This window comes from Rattus norvegicus, chromosome 2, assembly GCF_021556685.1.
Source record: "Rattus norvegicus strain SHRSP/BbbUtx chromosome 2, alternate assembly SHRSP_T2T, whole genome shotgun sequence".
Classification (NCBI taxonomy): Eukaryota; Metazoa; Chordata; class Mammalia; order Rodentia; family Muridae; genus Rattus; species Rattus norvegicus.
Window position 1 is genome coordinate 92909273 of NC_141535.1, and position 23627 is coordinate 92932899.

Below are 23627 nucleotides of genomic sequence, written 5' to 3' on the forward strand. Positions count from 1 at the left end.
TAAGTAACCACAAATTAGGTAACTTCACCATGTGAAATGGTACCCTAAGTTCTGCCTGATGTTGCTTTCCTTTGCAAACACCTATGGCCAGCAGGTCCGTGGGTGTACTGCTTCCGTGCAACCTTAGAAACAAGCACATCCAACCTTTTATATCATGCTTAATAGTATTTTAATCTTGAATATATTACCTGCTCCTACCACCTGGTAACAACCATAATGCCAATATCCAGGAAATGGGACCATTGCCTTTCTAGTCTGATTTTATTTGGCCTTGGACTCTGTAACACTGAAAATTTTTATAGTAACCAAAGGAAACAAATAGTTGGAGAAAATCAGTGAAAATATTGTCTTATAACACATGTTACATTTTTATAGTTTTTCATCTTTCTTAAAAATTTTTATTTAATTTTTTTTACATTCCCAATTTTATACCCCTCTCAGTCTATCCTCTGACTGTTCCCCATCTCATACCTCCTCCCCACTTCCTCTCCCAACAAGGATGTCCCCATCCTCCCACCCCCCACCCCACCAGACCTCTAAAATTCCTGAGGCCTCCAGTCTCTTAAGGGTTAGGAGCATCTTCTCTGACTGAACCCAGACCCGAGTGTCCTCTGCTGTGTATGTGTTGGAGGCTTCATCTCAGTGGTGTATGCTGCCTGGTTGGTAATCCAGTGTCTGAGAGATCTCAGGGGTTCAGGTTAGTTGAGACCGCTGGTCCTCCTACAGGGTTACCCTCCTCCTCAGCTTCTTCCAGCTTTAACCGGATTCAACCACAGGGTTCACCAGCTTCTGTCCATTGGTTGTGTGTAAATATCTGCCTCTTTCAGCTGCTTGTTGGGTTTTTCAGAGTGTAGTCATGATAGGTCCCTTTTTGTAAATACTCCATAGCCTCAGTAATAGTGTCAGGCCTTGGGGCCTCCCCTTGAGCTGGATCCCACTTTGGGCCTGTGGCTGGACCTCCTTTTCCTCAGGCTCCTTGCCATTTCCATCCCTGCAGTTCTTTCAGACAGGAACAATTGTGGGTCAGAGTTTTTGACTGTAGGACAGCAACCCCATCCCTCACATTCTGCTGGATCTGATCTCTACAAGTTCCCTCTCCCCACTGAAGGGCATTTTATCTAGAGTTTCCCCCTTTGTGTCCTGAGGTCTTTCACCTCCAGGTCTCTGGTGCATTATGGAGTGTCCTTCCAACCTCCTACCTCCTACGGGGTTGCCCGTTTCCATTCTTTCTGCTAGCTCTCGGGACTTCAGTCCTTTTCTTCCACCCAATACCAGATCATGTTCCCCTCTTTCTCCCACTGTCCACTTTTCCACCCAGGTCCCTCCCACCTTCCCCCCTCCTGTGATTGCTTTCTTCTGTCTCCCAAGTGGAATTGAGGTGTCCTTACTTGGGCCCTTCAGCTTTTTGACTCTTTGAGTTCTGTGGACTGTATGTTGGATATTCTGCACTTTTTTGGGCTAATATCCACTTATTAGTAAGTACATACCATGCATGTCCTTTTGGGTCTGAGTTACTTCACTCAGGATGACATTTTCTAGTTCCATCTATTTGCCTGCAAAACTCAGGATGTTCTCATTCTTAATAGCTGAGGAGTATTCCATTGTGTAAATGAACCACATTTTCTGCATCCATTCTTCTGTCATGAGACATCTGGGTTGTTTCCAGCTTTTGGCTATCACAGATGAACATAGTAAAACACATGCCCCTGTGGCCTGGTGGGGCATCCTTTGGGTATATTCCCCAAGAGTGGTATTGCTGGGTCTTCAGGTAGGTCTATTTCCAGTTTTCTGAGGAACCTCCAGATTGATTTACAGAGTGGCTGTACCAGTTTGCAATCCCAACAACAACAAAGGAGTGTTCCTCTTTCTCCACATCCTCACCAGCATCTGCTGTCACCTAAGTTTTTGATCTTAGCCATTCTGATTGGTGTAAGATCTTTTTGATTTGCATTTCCCAGATCACTAAAGACTTTGAACATTTCTTTATGTGCTTCTCAGCCTTTAAAGATTCCTCTGCTGTAAATTCTAGTTAGTTCTAAATCCCATTGTTTGATTGGGTTGTTGGGTTTTGGGTTGGTTTTTTTTGTTTGTTTGTTTTGTTTTGTTCGTTTTTTTTTGTTTTTTTATTTTTTTTTGTCTTGTTTTGGTTTGGTTTTTTGGTGGTTAGCTTCTTGATTTCTTTATATTTTGGTTACTAGCCCTCTATCAGATGTGGAGTTAGTGAAATTTTTCCCAGTCTGTCTCTGTACCAATACCATGCAGTTTTTATCACTATTTCTCTGTAGTATAGTTTGAGGTCAGGGATGGTGATTCCCCTAGCCTTCTTATACTGTTAAAAATTATTTTCTCTATTCTGGGTTTGTTTTTGTTTTTTGGTTGTTTTTTTTTTTTTTTTTGGTTTTTTTTTCCATTGAGATGAATTTGAGAATTGCTCTTTCCATGTCTTTGAAGAATTGTGTTGGGATTTTTTTTTTTTGGTTCTTTTTTTTTTTTTTTTTTTTTGGAGCTGGGGACCGAACCCAGGGCCTTGCGCTTCCTAGGCAAGCGCTCTACCACTGAGCTAAATCCCCAACCCCTTGTGTTGGGATTTTGATGGAGATTGCATTGAATCTGTAGATGGCCTTTGGTGGGATGGCCATTTTTACTATGTTAATTCTGCCAATCCACGAGCATGGGAGATCTCTCAATTTTCTGAGATCTTCTTCAATTTCTTTCTTGAGAGATTTGAAGTTCTTATCATAAAGATCTTTCATTTGTTTGGTTAGAGTTACCCCAAGATATTTTATATTATTTGTGCCTATTGTGAAAGGTATCATTTACTTAATTCTTTTTCAGCCTGTTTATCATTTGTATGAAGGAAGGATACTGATTTATTTGAGTTAATTTATATCTGGCCACTTTGGTGAAGTTGTTTATCAGCTGGAGAAGTTCTCTGGTAGAATTTTTGGGGTTGCTCGCATATAGTATCATATCATCTGCAAATAGTGATACCTTTATTTCCTCTTTGCCAATTTTTAAATGGGCCAGCTGTCGAGACTTAATGGCTAAGAAGTCATAGTGAAATTTGTCAGACCTCACATCTCTGATGATGAAGTCATGAATCTTGCTGTTGGTCAGAAAGCGATTCTATGAGCAACAAGGACATAACTAAGATGTTGACCATATATGAGCTAAAACTCCAACAGGGGAGTCACATCCTGCTAACACATGCAGTGAGTACCTTCTCCCACTTTGGCAATCAAGATTTCACAATCTGCTTTCCACTGAATGTTGTTTGTGGTTTTACGGTTTCTGGTCAACCGTACTTAGAAAGTGTTAGTTTAACTACAAGTGATCAAGTTTATTAACCACAGGGTTTTCAGTCTGCAACATTCTAAACAACATTACAAACATGGACTAGATGTTAAGCATTCAACCCTATCTCTCTAATTTACTTGATTTTACAACCTTTTAATTTGCTTTTTTGTTTTTGTCTGTCAGTGGAACATCTCAAATAGTTTAGCCACCTTCCAAGTTCCAACAAATTAGTTTCCAATTTAGTCTTTCAGCAGCTGGGTCAGTCTGAAGTCTAATTCTAATGAGCCAAGGAACTTTATGAAGCTAATACTCCTAAAGTATCAAACATGATCTCATGAGAGTCTGTAACTACATTCTCAAAGTCGCAGAATAGATTTACTGCTAATAATGAATGTAGCGAGAACATGCTGTGTCCAGCAGCCCGGGAGATGTTTGTCAAAGGTCTGTTTCTGTTATGCACTTTGAACAATGAGCAAGCCACGCCAAGCCTCATTTCGCGAACACAAACGAAGGGTGGGATCGATCATGCCTGGAAGCCGTAACCGAGAAGTATTTTTAACAGCTCATCACCTTTACCTGAAAAACAAAACTGTAGAATTAGAGTGGCTCGTGCTTCCTCATGGCAGCCAGTGCGTAGGTGCCTCTCACTGTTTCCTGTGCTCCCCCAGAGCCTCAGCTAATAGGAGAAGCTGCCTGGCAACTGCACAGAGTGAGGTGACAGAGGAGACGGGTGACAGAGGTGGCAGGGTACCTCTGGGAACAGAATAGATGGTGTCTTAAAGTCTCCAGTTGCTCAAATGCAATGCAACACACTTCCAACAGGGCTTTTTTTTCTTGATTTTAAGACTTCTTTTTAGTTTTTTTTCTTCTTGTTTTGTTTTTGTTTCTATTCTGAGAGAGACTCTTAGGTAAAAGTGAGCTAAAATGTAAGTGCATTCAGTATAAGATTTTGTATAGTGAGCCACGATAACCAGAACATATTTCATTTTTTCCTTTTAGTGATTATTTAGATTATTTTCTCATTCCCACATGATAGACCCTGACTATGGTTTTCCTCTCCTCTACTCCTCCCAGTTTCCCCCGATCCACTCCTTTCATGCTGATGCACTCCTTCTTTGTCTCTCATTAGAGAAGAACTGGCTTCTAAGAGATAATATTGAAATATAATAAGATAAAACAAAAACTATCACATCAAAGTGGGACAGGACAAACCAACAGAAGAAAAAAACACCCAAGAAAAGGCACAAGAAATAGAGACCCACTCATTCACACATTCAGGAATCTCATAAAACACTAAACCGGAAGCCATACTACGAACACAGTGGACCTGGTGCAGACCCGTGCAGGCCCCGTGTACACTGCTTCAGTCTCTGTGATTTCATAGGAGCCTTGCTCATTCGGATTTAGAAGGCCTTGTGTTCTTGGTGTCCTCCATCCCCTCTGGCTTTTATACTCTTTCAATTAGAGACCAAAAATCTAGAGACATAATAATAATATGATAATGGTAATAATGTAGTGATACATAACTCCTGATCACATTTCCCTACACAAATACAGAGAACAAATACTACAGGGAGCAAATAGAGAGACCCACTCAGCCAGACTTTACGCAGAGTGAGAGACCTTGGAACACTCAGCCAGAAGTGGGCGTCGTCAAGCCCCTCCCCACCGAGCTCAAGGAACCAGAGCATGAGTGCTTGTTTTTACACCCTGGAGGCATTTATGTGAATACATGTGACACCTAGTGGTGAAAGATTGGGCAATGGAACTCTCAAGGAAAATGAAAAAGGAATGGGCCTGATGGAGAAAAGGCTACAGTGAAGGAAGAGCATTTTAGAAGAACACTCGTCCATACAGGCTGTCTTCATGTGAAAAGAAGCAATTAGAAAGGATAGAGCATACAAGCAATCAACTGAGCCCGGAAACTAGCTACCTACTGAGAAGGAGGAAATTCATGTACGTAATATTTTGCTCATTCCTAAATATTTTGCTCACCTAACTAAAGGATAGAGAACAACTACTGGAGAACTGTGACCCAGCACAGCCCAGAGATGTGCAGAACTAAGGCCATCTCCACCAGGGTCGTCAGCATCTTCCAATTTCCTGTGTGCTAACACAGTCTTAGGAAATGTTTTAGGAAAGACAGTGCCATGAGCATTCCTTGCCAGAAGCAGGTAGACCTGTTTCTGTCTTTCAATAATGTCAGAAGTATTGAATGATAGTAAAGCACAACTTCATTGGCTGCGTTTGCCAATCCGTCCCAATTTTCTTGAGAACTAGCCACTGGCAAACGTAATGTTTTATTCCAAATTACATTATTAATGTTAACTCTCTGATCTCACATTACGCATCACCCAGTAATTGGGTCTGTCTATATACGTGGACTTACGTATGTGTAGGCACATCTGTGTAGGTTAGAAAATGGCTACCAAGAGATTACAGCAGAGCTCGCAGAGAGGCCTTACTGAGAGATTGGGAGAGGAAGCTAATACAGATGCAAAGATCACAAATTTCTGTTCTTGAGGGAGGGGAGCAAACCGCAAGGCCAGAGTAAAGCTGGACATGGGGGTCGAGCTCTGCCACTCCAGTGAGGTGAAGAACAGTACAGGCTGTTGATGCACAGGAGCCCCGGCTGGAGAAGACAGACAGCAGCAGACGTAAGCTGCTCAGTCAGTGAGAGCCGAACCAAATTAGCATGTGTGGCACAGTCACGGCCGTCTGTTTGTGGATCCCTTGCACCCACGAAATGGTCAGAGGACAGGTTGTTGGGAGCTGCTGACATCAACGTGCTAGGTGGCCTCCTCTTGTTGGGTCTAGGTAAAAGTGTCAGACCATTTCCTTGGTCTGGCGTGTTCAATACGTTCTCAAGCCTGGTCTTTCTGATGCAGTTTTAATATGCCCATCAGCCCCAAATTACTTTGATAAATTCACAAGGTGCTACCCTTTATACTTTTAAGAATAAAATAACTGTCAGCCTGTGCCATGTGGGCAGTGCTGGACAAACCGTACCATTTATATATGCAATGCAACACGGTGCAGAGATACCCTGCCTCTGAATTTGCAATGCGAGACATGGTTGGAAAAAATCGCTCTTACAAAGCCTTATCTCTGAAGGCTGGAGGCAGGGCTTCTTGGAACAACTGAGAGACACTGGCATGACCTGTGGCTCAAGTGACTCCATTTTAAAGGTAAAAGTCTTACTGCCTGTGGTGATGATGCGCATGTGAACCCATGCATGTGCATGTGTCCAGAGTCCTTTTGAGAAAAAACAACTTATTATCTCTCCAAAAATGGTGAGAATCAAAAAGTTACTCAAATGTAAAAAGGATACACAGTGATCAAATGGCCCTCCAAGACAATAGGCTGGGGTGAGCGAGAAGGGTCAGGCCTGCGAACCAGAGAAGGAGCTTTAACAGTGTTCCCAGAGGATCCCTGAGAGGATCCTTTGGGTCATGCCTCAACTTCTTTGCATTCCGTAGATCATTGTAGATAAAACTTTAAACCACAGACCTACTAACTCTGTTGTCTGCTTCCCTGCGAGTATTGGGTATTCCATCCTTTGAAACACCATGATCTACGATTAGACTTTCTACCTGATGACTGTTACAGAGCACACAGGACTGTCATCGACATGTCTCTTACAATCTACAGGAATAGTGATGGGGGGGTTAGGTGAGTCACTGTTTGTAAATACACGGATACATTGTTGCAAGCGTGTCTACCCAAAGTGGTCTTGTTCCGTAGTTGAACCAGTTTAGAAGCTCTCCGGAACTATTTGCTGTCTAGCTCAGATTACTCATGCTGTTGCCCTCCTTCATCCATGTGGACCTGGTCTGATGTGGGAGACTTGGGGATCCACTTCAGACATTGAGGGCTGTCAGAGAATTGAACAGGCTCAGTGGATACACATACCTCTCTCAGAACTCTGGAGCTACTCCATCAACAAACAAACAAACAAACAAACAAACAAACAAACTGAAATCAAGTTCTCAGACCCCAAATGCCTGGTAAGCAGGCTTCCATAACCAGGCAGAAAATAACTTCTTTTTTTTTTGTTTGTTTGGGTTTTTTGTTGTTGTTGTTGTTGTTTTGTTTTTTCAGAGCTGAGGACCGAACCCAGGGTCTTGCGCTTGCTAGGCGAGCGCTCTACCACTGAGCTAAATCCCCAACCCAGAAAATACCTTCTTACATCAGGTTTTTCTTGAAATCTGTGCTGACTCCACCATCAGATTCCACCATCGGCCCTCCGTGTGCCATCGGGCAAGCCACATGGCTTCTTATGTCTTCCAATCTTCCTCTTCTAAGATGAAGGTATTCTGCTCTTAAGAGTCTGAGGTTTTATTTTTTTTCCTTTATATAGTTTACATAAGGTACATCGGCACTCCACCATCACTTGTGTGTGGGGGTCAGAGGACAGCCACGGGAGCTCATCCTCTCCTTCCCCAGGAGTCCCAGCAATCAGGCTTAGCTCTTTACCTTCTGAGTCACCTGGCCAGACCTGGAATCCCTCGTTTTTTTTTGTTTTTTTTTTAAGATTTATTTATTCATTTATTATATATAAGTACACTGTAGCTGTCTTCAGACACACCAGAAGAGGGCATCGGATCTCCTTACAGATGGTTGTGAGCCACCATGTGGTTGCTGGGAATTGAACTCATGACCTCTGGAAGAGCAGTCGGGTGCTCTTAACCACTGAGCCATCTCTCCAGCCCGAATCCCTCGTTTTTAAAGTGGCTTCTTACATCTACTTTTTCTTGTTTGATTGTTTCTACTAAGATTGTTTCCAAGGCCACAAGAAGACAACAGAACCCAGAGATGACAGTTGTTTGCCTTCAGGTATGTGAGCCCAGCAAACAGAAAGACACAGCTGTGAGTTATTAAATAAACAAACAAACAAACTTACTATTTCAATTTAAAAAACCATGGTTAGCATCATATGGAGCTTTGTTCACTATTTTATCACATTTTAATCATTATTGGCTTGAAAGTTAGTAACCAAAGGCAGGCTTACAGATGTAAGGATTCACAAAACATTATAATTATTATTATTCTTCTTTATATTTTATTATTTATAAATATATTGCCAATATATTTATAAGCACATTTCTATTTATAATATAAATATATTAATATTTATAAAAACTTAAAATATAATTGATATCATTATTAAATTTCTTTATTGATTGATTGATTTTCTCGAGGCAGGGTTTTTCTGTGTAACCCTGACTGTCCTGCAACTCTCTTTCTGTACTCCAGGCTGGTCTCAGACTCACTAAGCCACCTGCCTCTGTCTCAGAGCACTGGGATTAAAGGGGTGCACCATCACCATCTGGTGCAAAAAAATTATTTTTTAATAGCCCTACATATTTCAAGAATAATTCAAATATGTTATTTGATACACCCTTTTTAAAGGTTCTTTCCAGCCCTCAAAACCCAAGATGTTGTACTTATCTCACCAGACGATAAAAAAACATGCGGATCTGACAACTCCTAGTTACGGTGGAGGAGAAGTTTATTGTGATAAAGGCATAATGCAGCGAGAGAGGTATGTGGAAGGATCCAGACTGAACCACATCATAAAGGGGAGGGATTGTAGCAAGAGAGGAAGAGAAGAGAGAAGGACCAAAGAGAGTAACTGGAAACCCAGAGACCTAATGAACCAAGAGATAGACTAAACGTCTAGCAGTGGTTCTCAGCCTGTGGGTTCCAACCCACTTGGGGTTTGAAACACCCTTTACCAGAGGCCACATATCAGTAATTCAAACACCAGATATTTACAGTACAATTCATAACAGTAGGAAAATTACAGTTATGATGTAGCAAAAAAAATAATTTTATGGTTGGGGTCACTACAACTTGAGGAGCTATATTAAAGGGCCACAGTGTTAGGAAGGTTGAGGATCGCTGGTAAGGTTTTATAGGGATCCAAGACTGTGGGGAAGGAAGCCCAAGCTAGTCCCTGGGCTGGAGGGTTTAGGGGCAGTGGGTAGGGCATGTCAGCCCGGATGACTCCTAATAGGTACCACTGAGGAGGGACAATTCACAGCCAGAGTCACTGTGATGTGTTCAATAGGCCCCTGAGTCAACCATTTGTCCTGAGTTTGAGACATACTTATTTTTACTAAATAATCTTTCCAAGTCCCTCCACTCTGGGCTTGGTTTACTTGATTCCATGCCCCACGAGACACGAATAACACTAGTGGAGTAACGAAGATGAGGAAGCAATGGACTCTAAGAACAAAGAAAATGCTCATTATTTTTACCCTTTTAAATTTCTAAAATTTACCTGATGAGGAAATGCTAAAGAGCAGGAAGCCTGGAAACAGCCAGCAGCCAGGAGACAGGAGCTGTGGGCTCTGGTTACCAGGGGCTGGCGAATGTGTCTGTCTCTGCTACCGGTTTCTAGAAGCAATGCCCTCTTCATATCCTGCCCTCCCTCCACTCAGGAGACCCCCCTGCTGGACTGCAAGCTCTGTGGTGGATGAGCAAGCCCTGTGTTTACAGTGCACTTCTCAAGGACGTGCTAAAGTAAATGCTGCTGAGAGACACTTCACGCACTTGGGGGACCGAGGTTGGTTTCTGCTGTTTATTTAGCTTATGTGCTGACAGTGAGGGCATGCACGCCATGCACACAGGCAGAACGCAGGCGCCTCCACTGCCCGAGTACCAGGAAACTCGATTTAAGTGGCTGCACGTTCATCTAATGCTTCAATGCTCTTCTCCCTTGAGTCTTAAAGGTGCTTTAAGGGCAGTGGAAAGACCGTGGGAAGTGAGGACTGCAGAATGTACTTTGATTAAAGGTCTGTGGCCATCCTCGCTATCTCAGTTTGTTACCTCAGCCTGCCTTCACTGAGGATTATTTGAGGGACTAATTCAGACACGTGACTAGCAGAGAATTACAGGCATTTTAAAGATCTAAGTGATGCATAGTAGATAGGTAATACAGATGGTAACATGCGTTATAGTCATAAATCTTCCTGTTGGTTCAGATAATGCCTCCATGCCACTCTTTTGTATTTTAAAGTTTGGGAAGGGAACCGTGTAATCTAGTAAACATCACCTTAAATAAACATCTAGAACGATATTTTCGTGGAGAACGCGCCCACCTGCCCGTGGTTCTTCCCACCTTCTCAGGCAGCAAGAACAGCCTTCTGCCTCACCCCATGATAGGCTAGATGCGTGTGTCCATCTTCCATAACCGACAAACGTGTCTGTAGAGAGAAAGGCTAAAAAATGGGACCCTTAATGTGTCTCTGTCGGTGGGCAAAGGTAGATGTTCTATAATTAGAATGGAATAGAATAGAAAGAATGCAGTGGGGACTAGAATATGTTATACTAGTCTATCATGTAGAATATAGTCTATGTGCCTGATGACCTGTGCTCCGTCCCTGGAACCACATAGAGGTAGAAGGAGAAACCAACTCCACAAACCTATCCTCCTCACACAAAGATGCCCTCGGACCTCTAACCCTGTACTACGCATGGTACACGTCACACACACTAAGTAATTCTTTAAAATAAAAGCAAGTGAATGTACCTTAACTTTCAGGCCATGATCGTTTGGAGCTTGGCTCACTGCGATCTGGAACCTAACTCTTAATGATCCTTGTGCCTTAAATAAATGACAGGTCTCAAGAAAATCACAGACACTGTAAACTTTATTATCAGCAAGATAACCAGACATCAGCCTGCTACCCAGATACAGGTCCCCACAGGAGTTCCACATTCCCCAACAATGGCTGCAGAAGCTCTCCCACCTCCCTGGCCATGGACAGAGAGACACGACCCAGGGACGCACTCACCTCTCTGGACACAGGAAGTCTCTGCTCAGGAATTTGCTCACCACTTTCCGAAAGCACACTTTGCTAAACTCGCTTGCTCTTTGTGAGCTTTTAGTAAATTCTTTTTAGAGTATTTGTTGCAAGTGGTCTGACAGAAATGAAGATATTCTAAAGAGGCTCTGTGTCTCTGAACCTGACTGTCGTGTTATTGAATCAATGAACCCCAAAGAAATAGGAATTTCCCAGGGCTTTTCCTGCTGAGAGAAGGCAGGAGTGCCAGCCAGAGGGGGATTTGTCTCCAGGAAAGATATTTCACAGAGATCCATGATGAGGCTGAAACCCTGAAAGTGACAGCTCGGCAAGGACAGGACCTCGCGTTGGCCAGGACTACTAAGATGCACACATCCTTGGCCCTCTATTAAAACTTTAATCTCCCCTAGGACCCTGAAGACTACACTTGAAGACTTTGCTGGATCTCTTTAGTACCCCTTCCACTGTGGCCACACTGAATAAATCCACCTTTTCTGATTTCTGCTATTGGTTTGTTTCTCATTATTAGCCTATAGAGGGTGAATGGCTGGACCTGAGTTGAGGCACAGGCTATGAACCTTAAACTCAACAACAGTGTCACTGGTCTTTTCCATAAGCCATTTTACATGGCATTTTAATGGCCCATACAAGGAAACATGTTTACCTCGTTCCTCCTGACTATTTATTCTGATGCTTGTGGTGGTTTAGCTGAGATATTCAGAGACCTCTGAGGGTCTCTGCCTCAGACAATACCGTGCCATGGCCTGAAGGCTACTGAACTGTGACTCCTGTTTTCTGGTGCCTATCTGGATACAAGCCAAGTTCTTTTGGCCCTGGGAAAGTGTACTGTTTGCAACTGTGAGTTGCCCAAGGCAACTCTCTGATGGTAGCTGGGGGCAATGGATAAAGAATAGCCTCTTATCTTCGATGGGAATAAGGGGCTAGTTTGTTCTTTCTGAAGCAAATTCCTTCATGCACTGCAACAGCTTCTCTGGGCTGGATCTATGCATACTATGAACACCCTCACGTTTCTTGCCCCTCACTCTTTTGTCTCTCTAGAATTTGCTCTCCTTGGAGCAAGAGGGGGCAAAGCTCATGGGGCAAGCATTCGCATTCCTGGTTCCCAACCTCCATGCACCCCTCCTGGCCAGACTGTTCAATCTCAGAGACTTATAGGGGGCTAGATTTTCCCTTCTCTAAGAAAGTGGGTCCCTGTTCCCCTCAAAATCAATCCACGACCAAGTTTTAGATTGTGAACCTGCCCGAGAGTTCTGTCCTGCCTAAGCAGTGGATCATTCTGGACTTAGTACTATAGTTTCAGAATGAAAACAGGACTCGCTTTCAGTACACACACACACACACACACACACACACACACACACACACACACACACACACACACGGAGAGAGAGAGACATATATAGATAAATAAATACTTTTAAAAGAGGGGCAACCCCTAGCTCCTTGGGAAACTAAGATCGTACTCTCTGTGTTCCCTGTGGGAACTTCGAGCCCTTTCAAAACCCAGCCTTCCCCCCGGCAGCTGTTCCTTCCTTCTCACTAGAGATTCCCCAAAGGAGAGAGCAGGCTGTCAAGCAGATGCTAAGTCTAGGGGTAATGTTAGAGGACCTTCACATTTTGTGATAGCCCTGGTTCCCAGGACCGAGGACAATGGGACCAACAATCTGAAAGTGTTGAGATCCACAGGCTCATAGGCCATGGGTTACTTTTGGCTAGAACTCTGTCTGATTAAAAGAAAATATGAAGTTCTCTCTGGGTCTGGCCTGCCATTGCTGAATTTGCCAGCAAGTCCCCAGTCTCCTCCAGGAAAAGTAATTCACTATCTCCACAATTATTCCAGGAAATAGATGTCTTTTTATCCAAAACTATAGTTACAAGGTCAACGTGAAGATTTTTGTGTCTCTGTGTTATCTTTCCCTCCTAACTTTTCTTGCAAAGATAATTTCAACAAGTTCAATGTTGTTTGCTTAGAGGTTTTGTTACCTTAATCAGCTCTTGCTAAAATATAATGTTCTGTAACTCTCATGCTCATTTGAGACCAAGGGGCAAATACAGAAAAAAAGAGCTTTTGAAGTCTTCTGACAGGTCTGTGTAATGTCCACATCAGACTAAACTCCACAGTTTAGCAAGGTACACGTGGGCCATCTTCCTCTGCGGCATTCGTCCTGAGATCACACTGAACTCTAGATTGCACTTTATTAAAATGACAAATTTGTTATATTGCTATGCTATGTTAGGAAAAACAAAGTAGGAAAGGAAATGACAAACAGTGAAAGTACAATCTTTTAGATACAAAGGGACTTTACATAGTTAAATAAGACTTTATGCTAAGATAAAATGACTAGATATTTCCAAAATAAAAAGGAGAAATTAATGCACACCTTTAATGGCAGCACACAGGAGACAGAGGCATGTGGATCTCTATGAGTCCTAGGCCAGCCAAAGCTACATAGTGAGACCCTGTCTCAGAGAGAGAGGGAGAGAGAGAGAGAAAGACAGAGAGAGAGAGAGAGAGAGAGAGAGAGAGAGAGAGAGAGAGAGAGAGAGAGAGGAAGAAGAAAAATTAGGATAAAACCAAAAGTAGAAAGCTTAAGCAATCATAAAAGATCCAAGTAAGATAAAAGACTTACAGAAGATGAACCTTAAAGATAACACATTTATGATAACCAAATGTTATTGAAACCCCTAAGGTAAAAGTTCAAAACACTGATGTGAAGTCAAACCTGGTCCTGTGTTTAAGACAATAAAATTCCCTTCGGCTAGTAAACTGTTCTTGGATCACTCACAAAAGACCTGTCTTTCGAAACAAGACGTGTGGAGTGAGGGGGACGACTCGACTTGCTGTGCAAGGACCAGGACCCAACTTCAAATCCCCACCTCTGATTTAAAGGTCAGCCATGGCCTTGTGTGTTTATAACTCCACCTTTGGAGGGTGGAGGCAGGAGAGTCCTGGGAGTTCACTGGCTATCCTGTGAATACTGAATGGCTGAAACACTGAACTTCAGATTAGCTGGTAGAGCCTGTCGCAGCAGAACGAGGCAGAGAGTAATTGTGAAGGGCATCTAACATCCACTGGCCTCCACATATGTAGCTATACACACATGCATACACTACACACACATATGCACTCACACACACATATACATACAATGCACTCTCGCACATACACATGTACATATAAACTCACACAAACACTGACATATATACATGTGATACACGAATGCACATACACACAAATGTACATACACATACACAGACACTTATTACACATGCATGCACATATGCACATGTATACATATGAAACACAATTTTCTGTTTAGCAAAAGTAGTTATATTTAAGATACATTTTTGGATTTTTTTTCTTATTTAAATAACTGAGTTTTATTCAAGAATCTGCCCTTTCTTTTTCTAAGCTCTGTCCAAAGGTTACAGAGAAGTTAAAACTAAACTCTGTTACTTCCTCTTCAAGACTGAGGACACTACTTTTTTGGCTAGTCACCATCAAAATTTGAGGGCCTAAAGGGTAAAAAGAGAAAAAAATAAAACAAAAAAGGCATTGCTGCAGCCATTGCCCTTCATGACTGGCCAGAACCCTGAGGGTGACAAGACTCCCCTAAAAGAGCCTTATACTCCATCATTAGGTCACTTACTCTGTGGATCAAAGAGGCCACAGAGACCCTGTTGGTTAGATTCGTAATGGTGAACTTCCTGCAAAGGGGCAAGACATTAAGTGGGAAATGCTGCTCGCCACCCCCCACCCCTGCCACCTGATCAGTCCAGGGAAAGTCTTAAGGCACAACAGGTTCTTGGCTTCCTGCTGTCTTCCTTGTTGGTTAGAACTTCCCCTTCCCCTTCACGCCAGGTTTGCTGTTCCTTGCCAGTATTTCTAGTTATTGTTTGAATAGAAGCGAGGGCCACTCTTATCTCTCAAGTAGAATTTATTATGCTCTGTTTTCCAACTCTGCCTCTTCAATGGCTAATCAATATGTGTGTGTGTGTGTGTGTGTGTGTGTGTGTGTGTGTGTGTGTGTGTGTGTAATTAAACAGACTTTTGTCTGAGCTGACTCTTAAATAACTTCTCCGGATGAGCTTCCCTCCTGACTTTCATAGTCCCTTGCTTGATTTGTTTTTATGCTGCTTTGTGTTTTTGGCTCTTGTTTTCTCAACCTTCTGGTACAGTGGGCAGGCCACTATAGGCCATTGCACTCAAGGTGGTATCGTCTGTAGGATGGCAGCCATTACCATCACAACCAACACCTTTCTGCCATCACCCAAGACCTTTTAAACAACGTCACATCTGAGCTTCAACCTCTTGCAACAGCCACTACCTCCCCCTCTAACATGTCCCTCAAGCCTTCTATACCTTAAAGTCCTATAGCCCTTGTCAGATGACCAATGTCAACTACTCTCCCCAGGTGCCTACCAAACTCTGAAGCAGCTCCGGAAGGGAAAAAAAATTCTCATCTTTGCCAATACTTTACCTTGCAGTCTGTCATGGGGAAATATAACACCAAAAGAGCCAAAGTAAAAACAAAAATGTCTATTCTTTAATCATCAGGCCCCAGTCATGTGAAGCCTAGCTCAGAATGTCTTACTTGGTCATCTATAGCCACACCCAACAGCCCACTGTGCTTCAGACAATGGCCAGGTTTCATAAAAACAACTACCCTGCAAATTTACTACTCAGCAAAATACCAAAATGTCTGACTGTCCACCGAAGTAAAGGTCCACATAGGATGCACGTAATGACAAGACCAAACAAGCTTCCTCGGCTGCTGTAAAATGGTGTGTCTGCCTTTCTCTGATGCACAGACCACTCTCTTAAAATCTTCATACTGCTTTCTTTCCGGCAATGTGTTTTGTGAAACTCTTCTTTGTTGGTTTATGCCGTTGGTCGATTCATTTTATCTCCTTCGTCGCCAACCTTCCACACCCATTCCACAAAAATCCCACATCACCACCCGGAGCAGGGTGCGTCCTTTGTGTATCAAATCTCCCCTATGGCTACAAACTGGCCACGCAAACTTTCAGGAACTCACCCTGCCATCCTACTTCCTCCACAACAGGAAGTGGTGTTGATTTATTATGACCTTTCCGCTGATCTGAGTGCCAGCCCTTTCAGAACACACTTTTCTTTGTGAATTTAAGCATCAAGCTTACTTATAGAAAGTACACCAATGCCGAACATTAGCTAGCACTTCCTCAGTCCCCATGCTAATGTTTTTCTTAGTAAAATGTTATTAGTTTCTTGGTTATTAAAATGTCATTAGTTTCCTGGGAGGGAGGAGTCCTCGTGTAAAGAATGAGGTTCAAACTGTTCATATCCCCTCAGGGACTTCCCATATACTTGTCTGGGGGATACAACCATTTTAAATGTCAGATACTATTGTGTGGATTTTCCTGTGGAGATGTAAACAAATACCTATTCACCTCAGATAGGGAACTGATGACAGAAAAAGAACTAATTCCATTATAATCCAGTTTAGTGAGCCAGTGAGTTTGGGGGCTTCCTTAAAGGCACATGATGGGTTGTTACAGGAACATAGGTAACTTAAAAACAAGTGTATCGGGGCTGGGGATTTAGCTCAGTGGTAGAGCGCTTACCTAGGAAGCGCAAGGCCCTGGGTTCGGTCCCCAGCTCCGAAAAAAAAGAACCAAAAAAAAAAAAAAAGTGTATCACTGAAAAGTCCCAACCCCAGTGACTCACAGAAGCCACATGTGTAGAGCCCCTCCATCATTAACCTTCCATGTCCTCTAAACACTAACTGTTGCTAAGACAACTATGCAGCTGGAGCCACGAGGCAGTCGATAGTGGAATTCCATAATGATTTTACTCTCCTTTTGCTCCAGAGTATTAACAGTCTCACTGCAGTGATTAGGCCACTATTAAACTCTTTGCCCATCTCACTGTCATGACGGTGAGGCCCAGGACTGTGCAGTCACCATAGCCGTCTCTGATCCATGATGGCCCATGGTCACGTCAGACCTGGAGGAAATTGCTCTCAACAGATGGCATCAACTAAGGCCTTGCACTGCCTTCTGCCCCATCTTCTCTCCTTGACATCAGCAGCGTCTAGCACGTCCATCCTGGGAAGTCTGCAGCACTCCAGAATCTCTATAAACTCAAGTGGCACGGCCTGGAGTTTGGTTATCAAAAGGAAATGATTGATGACTGACTGAGCCCATTTTCAGGGAATGTGCAATCATCAAAAAACAAACAGACAAAAACCACGAAGCAACACCATGTCCTAGGGTGGCATTAAAGGGACAGCATGCTAGCACACCTGTGTGTGTGCAACCAACACTAGAGAACGACTAAGAAAACCTGTGGTGGTTACCTCTGAAACGGTACCTTGAGCGACCAAGTGCAGGCGTGGTCCAGAGACTTGCCCTTTACCAAGTAAGCTTCTGTATTTGCATTGAAGTTACAGGTTCAAACTGGTTTGTTAACTTTAGTATTGACAGCAAGATTAGATACCCTTGAATCAGTGTCCCGAACCTATCAGCAACAAGACAGGGCATGGGAACTCAGCTCATCAACGAATAAGGTCAAACGGAAATGTGTCTCAAGAATTGGCTTTAACGGAGTTACGCTAAAAAACTTTGGTTTCTTTGAAATCTGTGTTTAACGGGAGACTTTTCTTTGGTCCAAATAACAAAGCTCTCTGTTGTTCTCTCTGTTTCATCTGTTTGTGGCCCTGGGAGGGTGAGAAAAAGTCAGATTCTGAGGTAGAAAGGAGAGAAGCCAGGGATTGAGGAGAGCTGGGGCCTGGCTAGGTCCCTCAGGAGCACCTGAAGTGTAAACTCGGTCTGTCTGCAGGCAGGGGGCTGTTTTTACTGACAGGTGGCACCAGGCAGCCCTGGAGAGGTGAGAATGAGAACATGGCATCTCAGAGTCAGTCCTCTAGTAGTGTCAGGACGACCTTCCTAAGATGCTCCACGACAAAGCAGAGGGGCCAAGGACCGAAAGGGTATTTCCTATTCTAAGGAACAAGGGGGCCCCTGGAGAACTGAGGAGGCCATTTTTTAGGCCTCGCCTCTGGTTCTCGAGCCTATGTAAAATTTTTATGTAGCTGTCCAACCACTCTGTGGTACTTGCCCTGTCCCAAAAGACTGCACCCCTGGCCCAGCTTTACCTACAAACCATGTTCCCAAGGCCTATCAGCCAAACACTTGGAGTTATATGGTCTGCAGTAGGACCAGACACCTCTCTGGCAGGGGACTCTGACCAGGCCGTTGTCTGTGGAAGTGCAGCAAGAGAAGTTCCTATTTGGAGTGCATCGGCACGGCCAGGTTACATTGAGACATGGATCACTCTAAGATACACAACAAACTGGAGAGAATCCTGCTGTATACACCCACACTGTCTTCTGGGACTTCTGCCTACCTACTTCTGCACCACAGTCACCCCATGCTGTGGGTAAACAGCAATCACGTCCTTATCTCCCTAAAGGTTTCTGTGGGTCAGGAGTTTCCAAGTGTACAGGAGCAAACTCTGACGCAAGAATTTTTTGTGCAAGTGATTTGCTGTAGGGAGTGAGTGCTCCGGGAGATAGGGAAACAGGCAAGGGCAAAAGAAGAAATAAAGCAAGAGTTCTGCAGGACCTCGGGCAGCTCAGATGGCCGACTTTGTGCCAGCTCTCCTAGCTGGAAAGGAGGAACCGGAGCATTTGCACTTGTCCACTTGGTCTGCTTCTTTGCCAGCAGACACATGGGAGTACTACAGCCTGGGGAATCCCAGCAGGCCTAACTCTGCACAGCTCCACAGACTATGGTATCCTTCAGGCACGCTTCTTGGTTTGCAAAAGGGAAACCACATTTGTATATGCCTTGCTTTTGAGGGTTTAGTAAAATTATGCATAGAAAGACTTTGCCCTAGTACTTGGGATGAACAGCATTGTAACCATTCTTTGCAGCAGAAAGTATCCAAAATATGCTGCTATTTTTATGTCTTCTAAGTCTTATCCTTCAAATAGATCAAATGAGTGATAAAGCCCCCTTTGTAATCAAGAGCAAATGCGAGTTTTGGAAACTCCTGAGAGGGCTTGGTCAATATCAATACACTTAAAGAGTTTGGGGGAAGCCTGTGGTAGGAGCCAGCACCTCCCTGGCATCTTACTAAAAACTGAACGGTGCAAACTTCTAAGTCAGCCCATGTATCAGAATGCTTTGTGATAGCCCATTAGGATTGATTCTTTTTTCCTCTGTTTGTTGTTTCTAATGCTATCTTTTTATTTGTTTTATTATCATGGTAGTAATCACACAACGCAAACAAGCTGACATAAATATATATTCTCATACCATCTCCTTAAATACGTATCTGCTATAGCGCAAAAGTTAATTTGATTTAGCCATCATGACTAAAAATATCAACACTTCATGCTGCACATCATAAAAATGTACAACTTTTATTAATGTAAATAAAATATGAAAGATGCTTGGAACACAGCTAAGTGACTGAGTACTGCCCTGGTGTAAGGCCTGAGCTCTTTCCCCAGCAGCACAGAACAAAAACAAACAAACAGACAAACAAACAAACAAACAAAACAAACAAAAAGTGAGGAGTGTGGGCGGGGACGAAGAGGAAAAAAGAAAGACTTAAAATAGAAGTGTCAGCTATATTCATGTCTAATCTATTTCTAAACTTCAGAACACTACCTGGAGCACAGGTGAATTTTAAATTTATTTATTAAATCAATGAATTAATAAATCAATGAATTAATGTTATTCTTATGTGCCTTGGTTTGAGTGTGAAACGTCTGCTACGAGCTCATGGATTGGTGAGCTTGGTTTCCAGCTCTGAGGTCCACTTCTTCTGTGGCCTCTTACTGAATCAACTAATCCATTTCCTTGATGGAGTACTAATAGGGTAGCATTATTGGGCAGTGAGGGTAATGGAGGAGCAGAGTCCAGTTAAAGGAAGTGGCTCTGTGGGGCACGCCCCTGGGGCTTACATATTGCCTGCACACTTTCTTGTAAGCCCCTCTCTTAAAGGAGCTTTTCCCACACGCCCCATCACCTTGATCGGCAGCGCCACATAGCCCTAGAATCTGTGGATGTTGGAAGCCCAAGGGATTGAAACATCTGAAACTGTGGTGTAAGCAAAGATCTCCTTGTCTAGGTTGTTTGAGCCAGGCTTTCTGTCACAGCAGTGCAAAATGAACAAATAAAACAGCAACTGGGAAAGGGGAAGATAATTAAAGCCTACATATGTGGCCAAAATCCTGAAAACTAAAAAAGGGGGGCTCCTTCCCCATACCTTAGTTGATAGAGAACGCCGTAAAGCGGAAGGTGAATGGAGGGACAGAGGTTAACATTTTTCCTCATCACACCTGATGTGGACATTTACATATTTCACAGTAGGTATGTGAATGCTTGATTTCAGGCACTTCAGGCACGTGTACCCACACGTAGGTAGGTAGGTTATGTAAGTTACATATCCATATATGGATATAGGCATATCGTTACAGGCTAGTTATTCCTAATCTGAAATATTTGGAATCAAATGTTCTAGAATTCCAAACTTAGGGGAATGAAGGATTTGGAATTTTTCCCATAAACATAATGAGATATCTTTCGGTAGAAATGGAATCTAAACAGGAAGTTTTCTGGATGTTTTTACTCCTCTTCTGCATACAGCATGGAGGTAATGACGTACAACGTTTTTAGTATGCCTCTGTTTCCATGGCAGGTACGAAAGTCTTTCCTTGTGACCGTCAAGAAATTTTCAATTCTGGAGCATTTTGCAATTCAGATTTCTCAGTTAATGTCAACCTGCATTAACTTTCTAAAGCAGAACAAATTCTGAATTCTAAAATATGTGGACTGAGGGAACAACATTTGTGCACCTGTCTTCTATTTATTTCAGCCTTGCATCGAACCCTCCATGGACTCCTCCATGGACTTGCATTCGCTCCCACTCTTGCTCAAGACACAGACCCCAGGCAATGCCTGTCCTCTCTAGCATCACTCCTCCTGCCCTTTTCTCTCCAGGGTTCTGCTGAGACCCACTCCTTGTCCTCTCTGCCTCTGGAAATGTCTGCTGGAATATTGCTGCTGACCCATTTTCTCCCTTCAGATTTCAACTCGAGTATCTCCCTGAGAGACTCTCCTAAGCCCATCTCCATGATCCCTCCTCTCAGTAGTGATCAAATACTCTCTTTACTTACTTTACAGGATTTAGCTCAGATCTGATTATAATTTTAGTTCTGTTAATAATTTTTCCCTTTCTCCGTACTCCAAGATCTAGAAAGATAAAGACTTTTGTCTTATTTAATTTTGTGTGCATGACTGAACACAAAAACCCTACTCACCCATATTTTCTAAATTGAATATATCTTTTCCATCTCAGACATGGTCACACTGAAGCCTGACTCATAGGGAATCATGAGCTAATTGATGAATGGTAACACAATAAGGAGACCTGACTAATCATATATGATATGCAGATTATAGATATATTTGTTCTTGGCATAAAGGCATCTCTCAAAGATCAGAGATTCTGTAGTAAGTTAATTGACTTAGTTTCTTTTCCTGTTGCTGTGACAAAAGCAACTTAAGGGAGAAGGGTCTCACTTTGGCTCACAGTTCGAGGTGCAGCCTGTCACAGTGAGACAATCAAGGCAGCAAGTTCCATTGCATTCACACTCAAGAGGCAGAGACCAGTGAATACTTCTGCTCATCTGGCTTTCTCCAAATATAATCCAGATCCCAGCAGAGAGAAGTGCTGCCACCCACAGTGCTAGGTCTCTTCACTTAAGTCACCGTGATCAACAATATCTCTCAGAGGCATGCCCAGCGGCTCTCACCCTGGTAATAAATCACAGTGGTGTTTTAGAAGCTGTTTCCATGTGACTGTATGAACGAGAAGAGTCTAAGTTATGAAGACTTTATTGCAGAGAGAGAGAGAGAGAGAGAGAGAGAGAGAGAGAGAGAGAGAGCTGATATGACAACTTAAAAGTGTAGGGAAACAGGAAACTTATTCAGAGACAAGTAGCTCCCCTTCCCGCTCCTGAAGAGGGAGAGGGAAATAAAGACACATGATCCTTTGAAATGAACTGACAGTCCAGTAATGAGACAATCCTAGTAACTAGTAAGTAAGTAAAGCTCTACTCAGGAGATTTGATGGAATAGTCTTTCTGTGTACCAGGCCAGCATTAGAGAATAAATTCATTTTGTTGCTTCTCATATCTCCAAATGAGACAGACAGACAGAGTTTTGGGGGGGAGCTGATTGTTTAAGACTGAGTTACTCTAAGGATCAGGAGACAAAGATTAGTCATAAGATGGGGAGTCTGGAAACGCCCTGGCATTCCATCTAGGTAAAAGACTACCGTAAGAGGCAGTTGTGGAGGGGAGAAGGCTAGGCATGGACAGGCTGAGGTTAGGCAGTGGGGAGAGGGAGTGCTCAGGCACTGATCACACAGTGATCTCAGGCCATGCCATCTGTTAAAGACACTGATAGACCCAAAGGGTATGGCCAGAGATGGCTAACTCCTAGCTCTCCTACTTACCGGGTGACTTCAAAACCCAACAAGAAAGTGAACAGCATAGGCAATAAATTCATCACAGAGACTGAAGTGGATTTCTTTTTATAGAAATATTATAAACAATCCAATGGATCAGATGGACACAATCCAGGGAAGTTGTCTCTTTAAACTAATGGAAAAATAAAGATGCTCTAACGTAAGCACAAACCAAAGCAATCCACGACTAGTAAGCCAGGGTTGATGAAGGTACCTTCAAAAGTCCCGCACACATGGGACTGACTCTGTAGTAAAACAAGCTTGTTGTTCTTGCAGAAGACCCTAATTTGATTGTTAGCACCCAGTCAGCTGACTGACAACGTGTAAATCCAGCTCCAAAGACATCCATGAGAACTTACACATGCATGATTACACACACACACACACACACACACACACACACACACACACACACACACCCCACATGTGAGAGAAACAGGCAGGCAGACAGACAGGAAGACCAGAGAGAAAAATTAAATTATTTTTTTCTAAACAGTAAAAGAAAAAAATCCAACACACAGAAGAAGAAAGACTTTGCAAATATGAGTGCTCACGACAGGATGAATTTCATGAGAAGAACAAACAATGAGAATCAGGGAAGGCTCCAGGAAACCCGACTCAGTAAATCCAGCAAACCCCTTACAATGAATAGGGAACAGGGGAAAAGAAGAAATAGTATTGTAGCCAAAAGAAGACATTACAGAAATCAACAAATATCTATTCATTACAACCCTAAGTACAAATGGCCTTAGCTCAGCAATAAAAAATGCAGACTAACTGATTGGATTAAAAAACAAGATACAATTCCATGTTCTTTGCAGATTCTCGCCTCATGAGCAAAGACATGCAGAGATGAAAAGAAAGGAATACGATGTACTTAGCAAGTGAAAGGCATTTACCTGACCAAGCAGAGATTAAATCAAAATTAGTCAGAAGAGCTAAAGGAGGGGCCACTACATATTAAAGGGAATAGA

The 23627-nt window shown here is 43.0% G+C and overlaps 1 long non-coding RNA gene across 2 annotated transcripts in view; it reads right to left on the reverse strand.

Annotated features, from left to right (window-relative positions):
* Positions 1-244: 244 nt before the first annotated feature.
* LOC134485881 (uncharacterized) overlaps positions 245-23627 on the reverse strand; it is a 30936-nt gene continuing 7553 nt past the window's right edge. The window contains exons 1-3 of one of the 2 annotated variants that reach the window (XR_015671291.1): positions 9584-9771; positions 1488-3873; positions 245-999 (exon numbers count right to left, since the gene is read on the reverse strand). This is a non-coding gene — a long non-coding RNA (uncharacterized LOC134485881). Of the gene's footprint in view, positions 1000-1487; positions 3874-9583; positions 9772-23627 lie in introns of those variants that run through there. The other variant, XR_015671293.1, reaches the window with a different exon arrangement.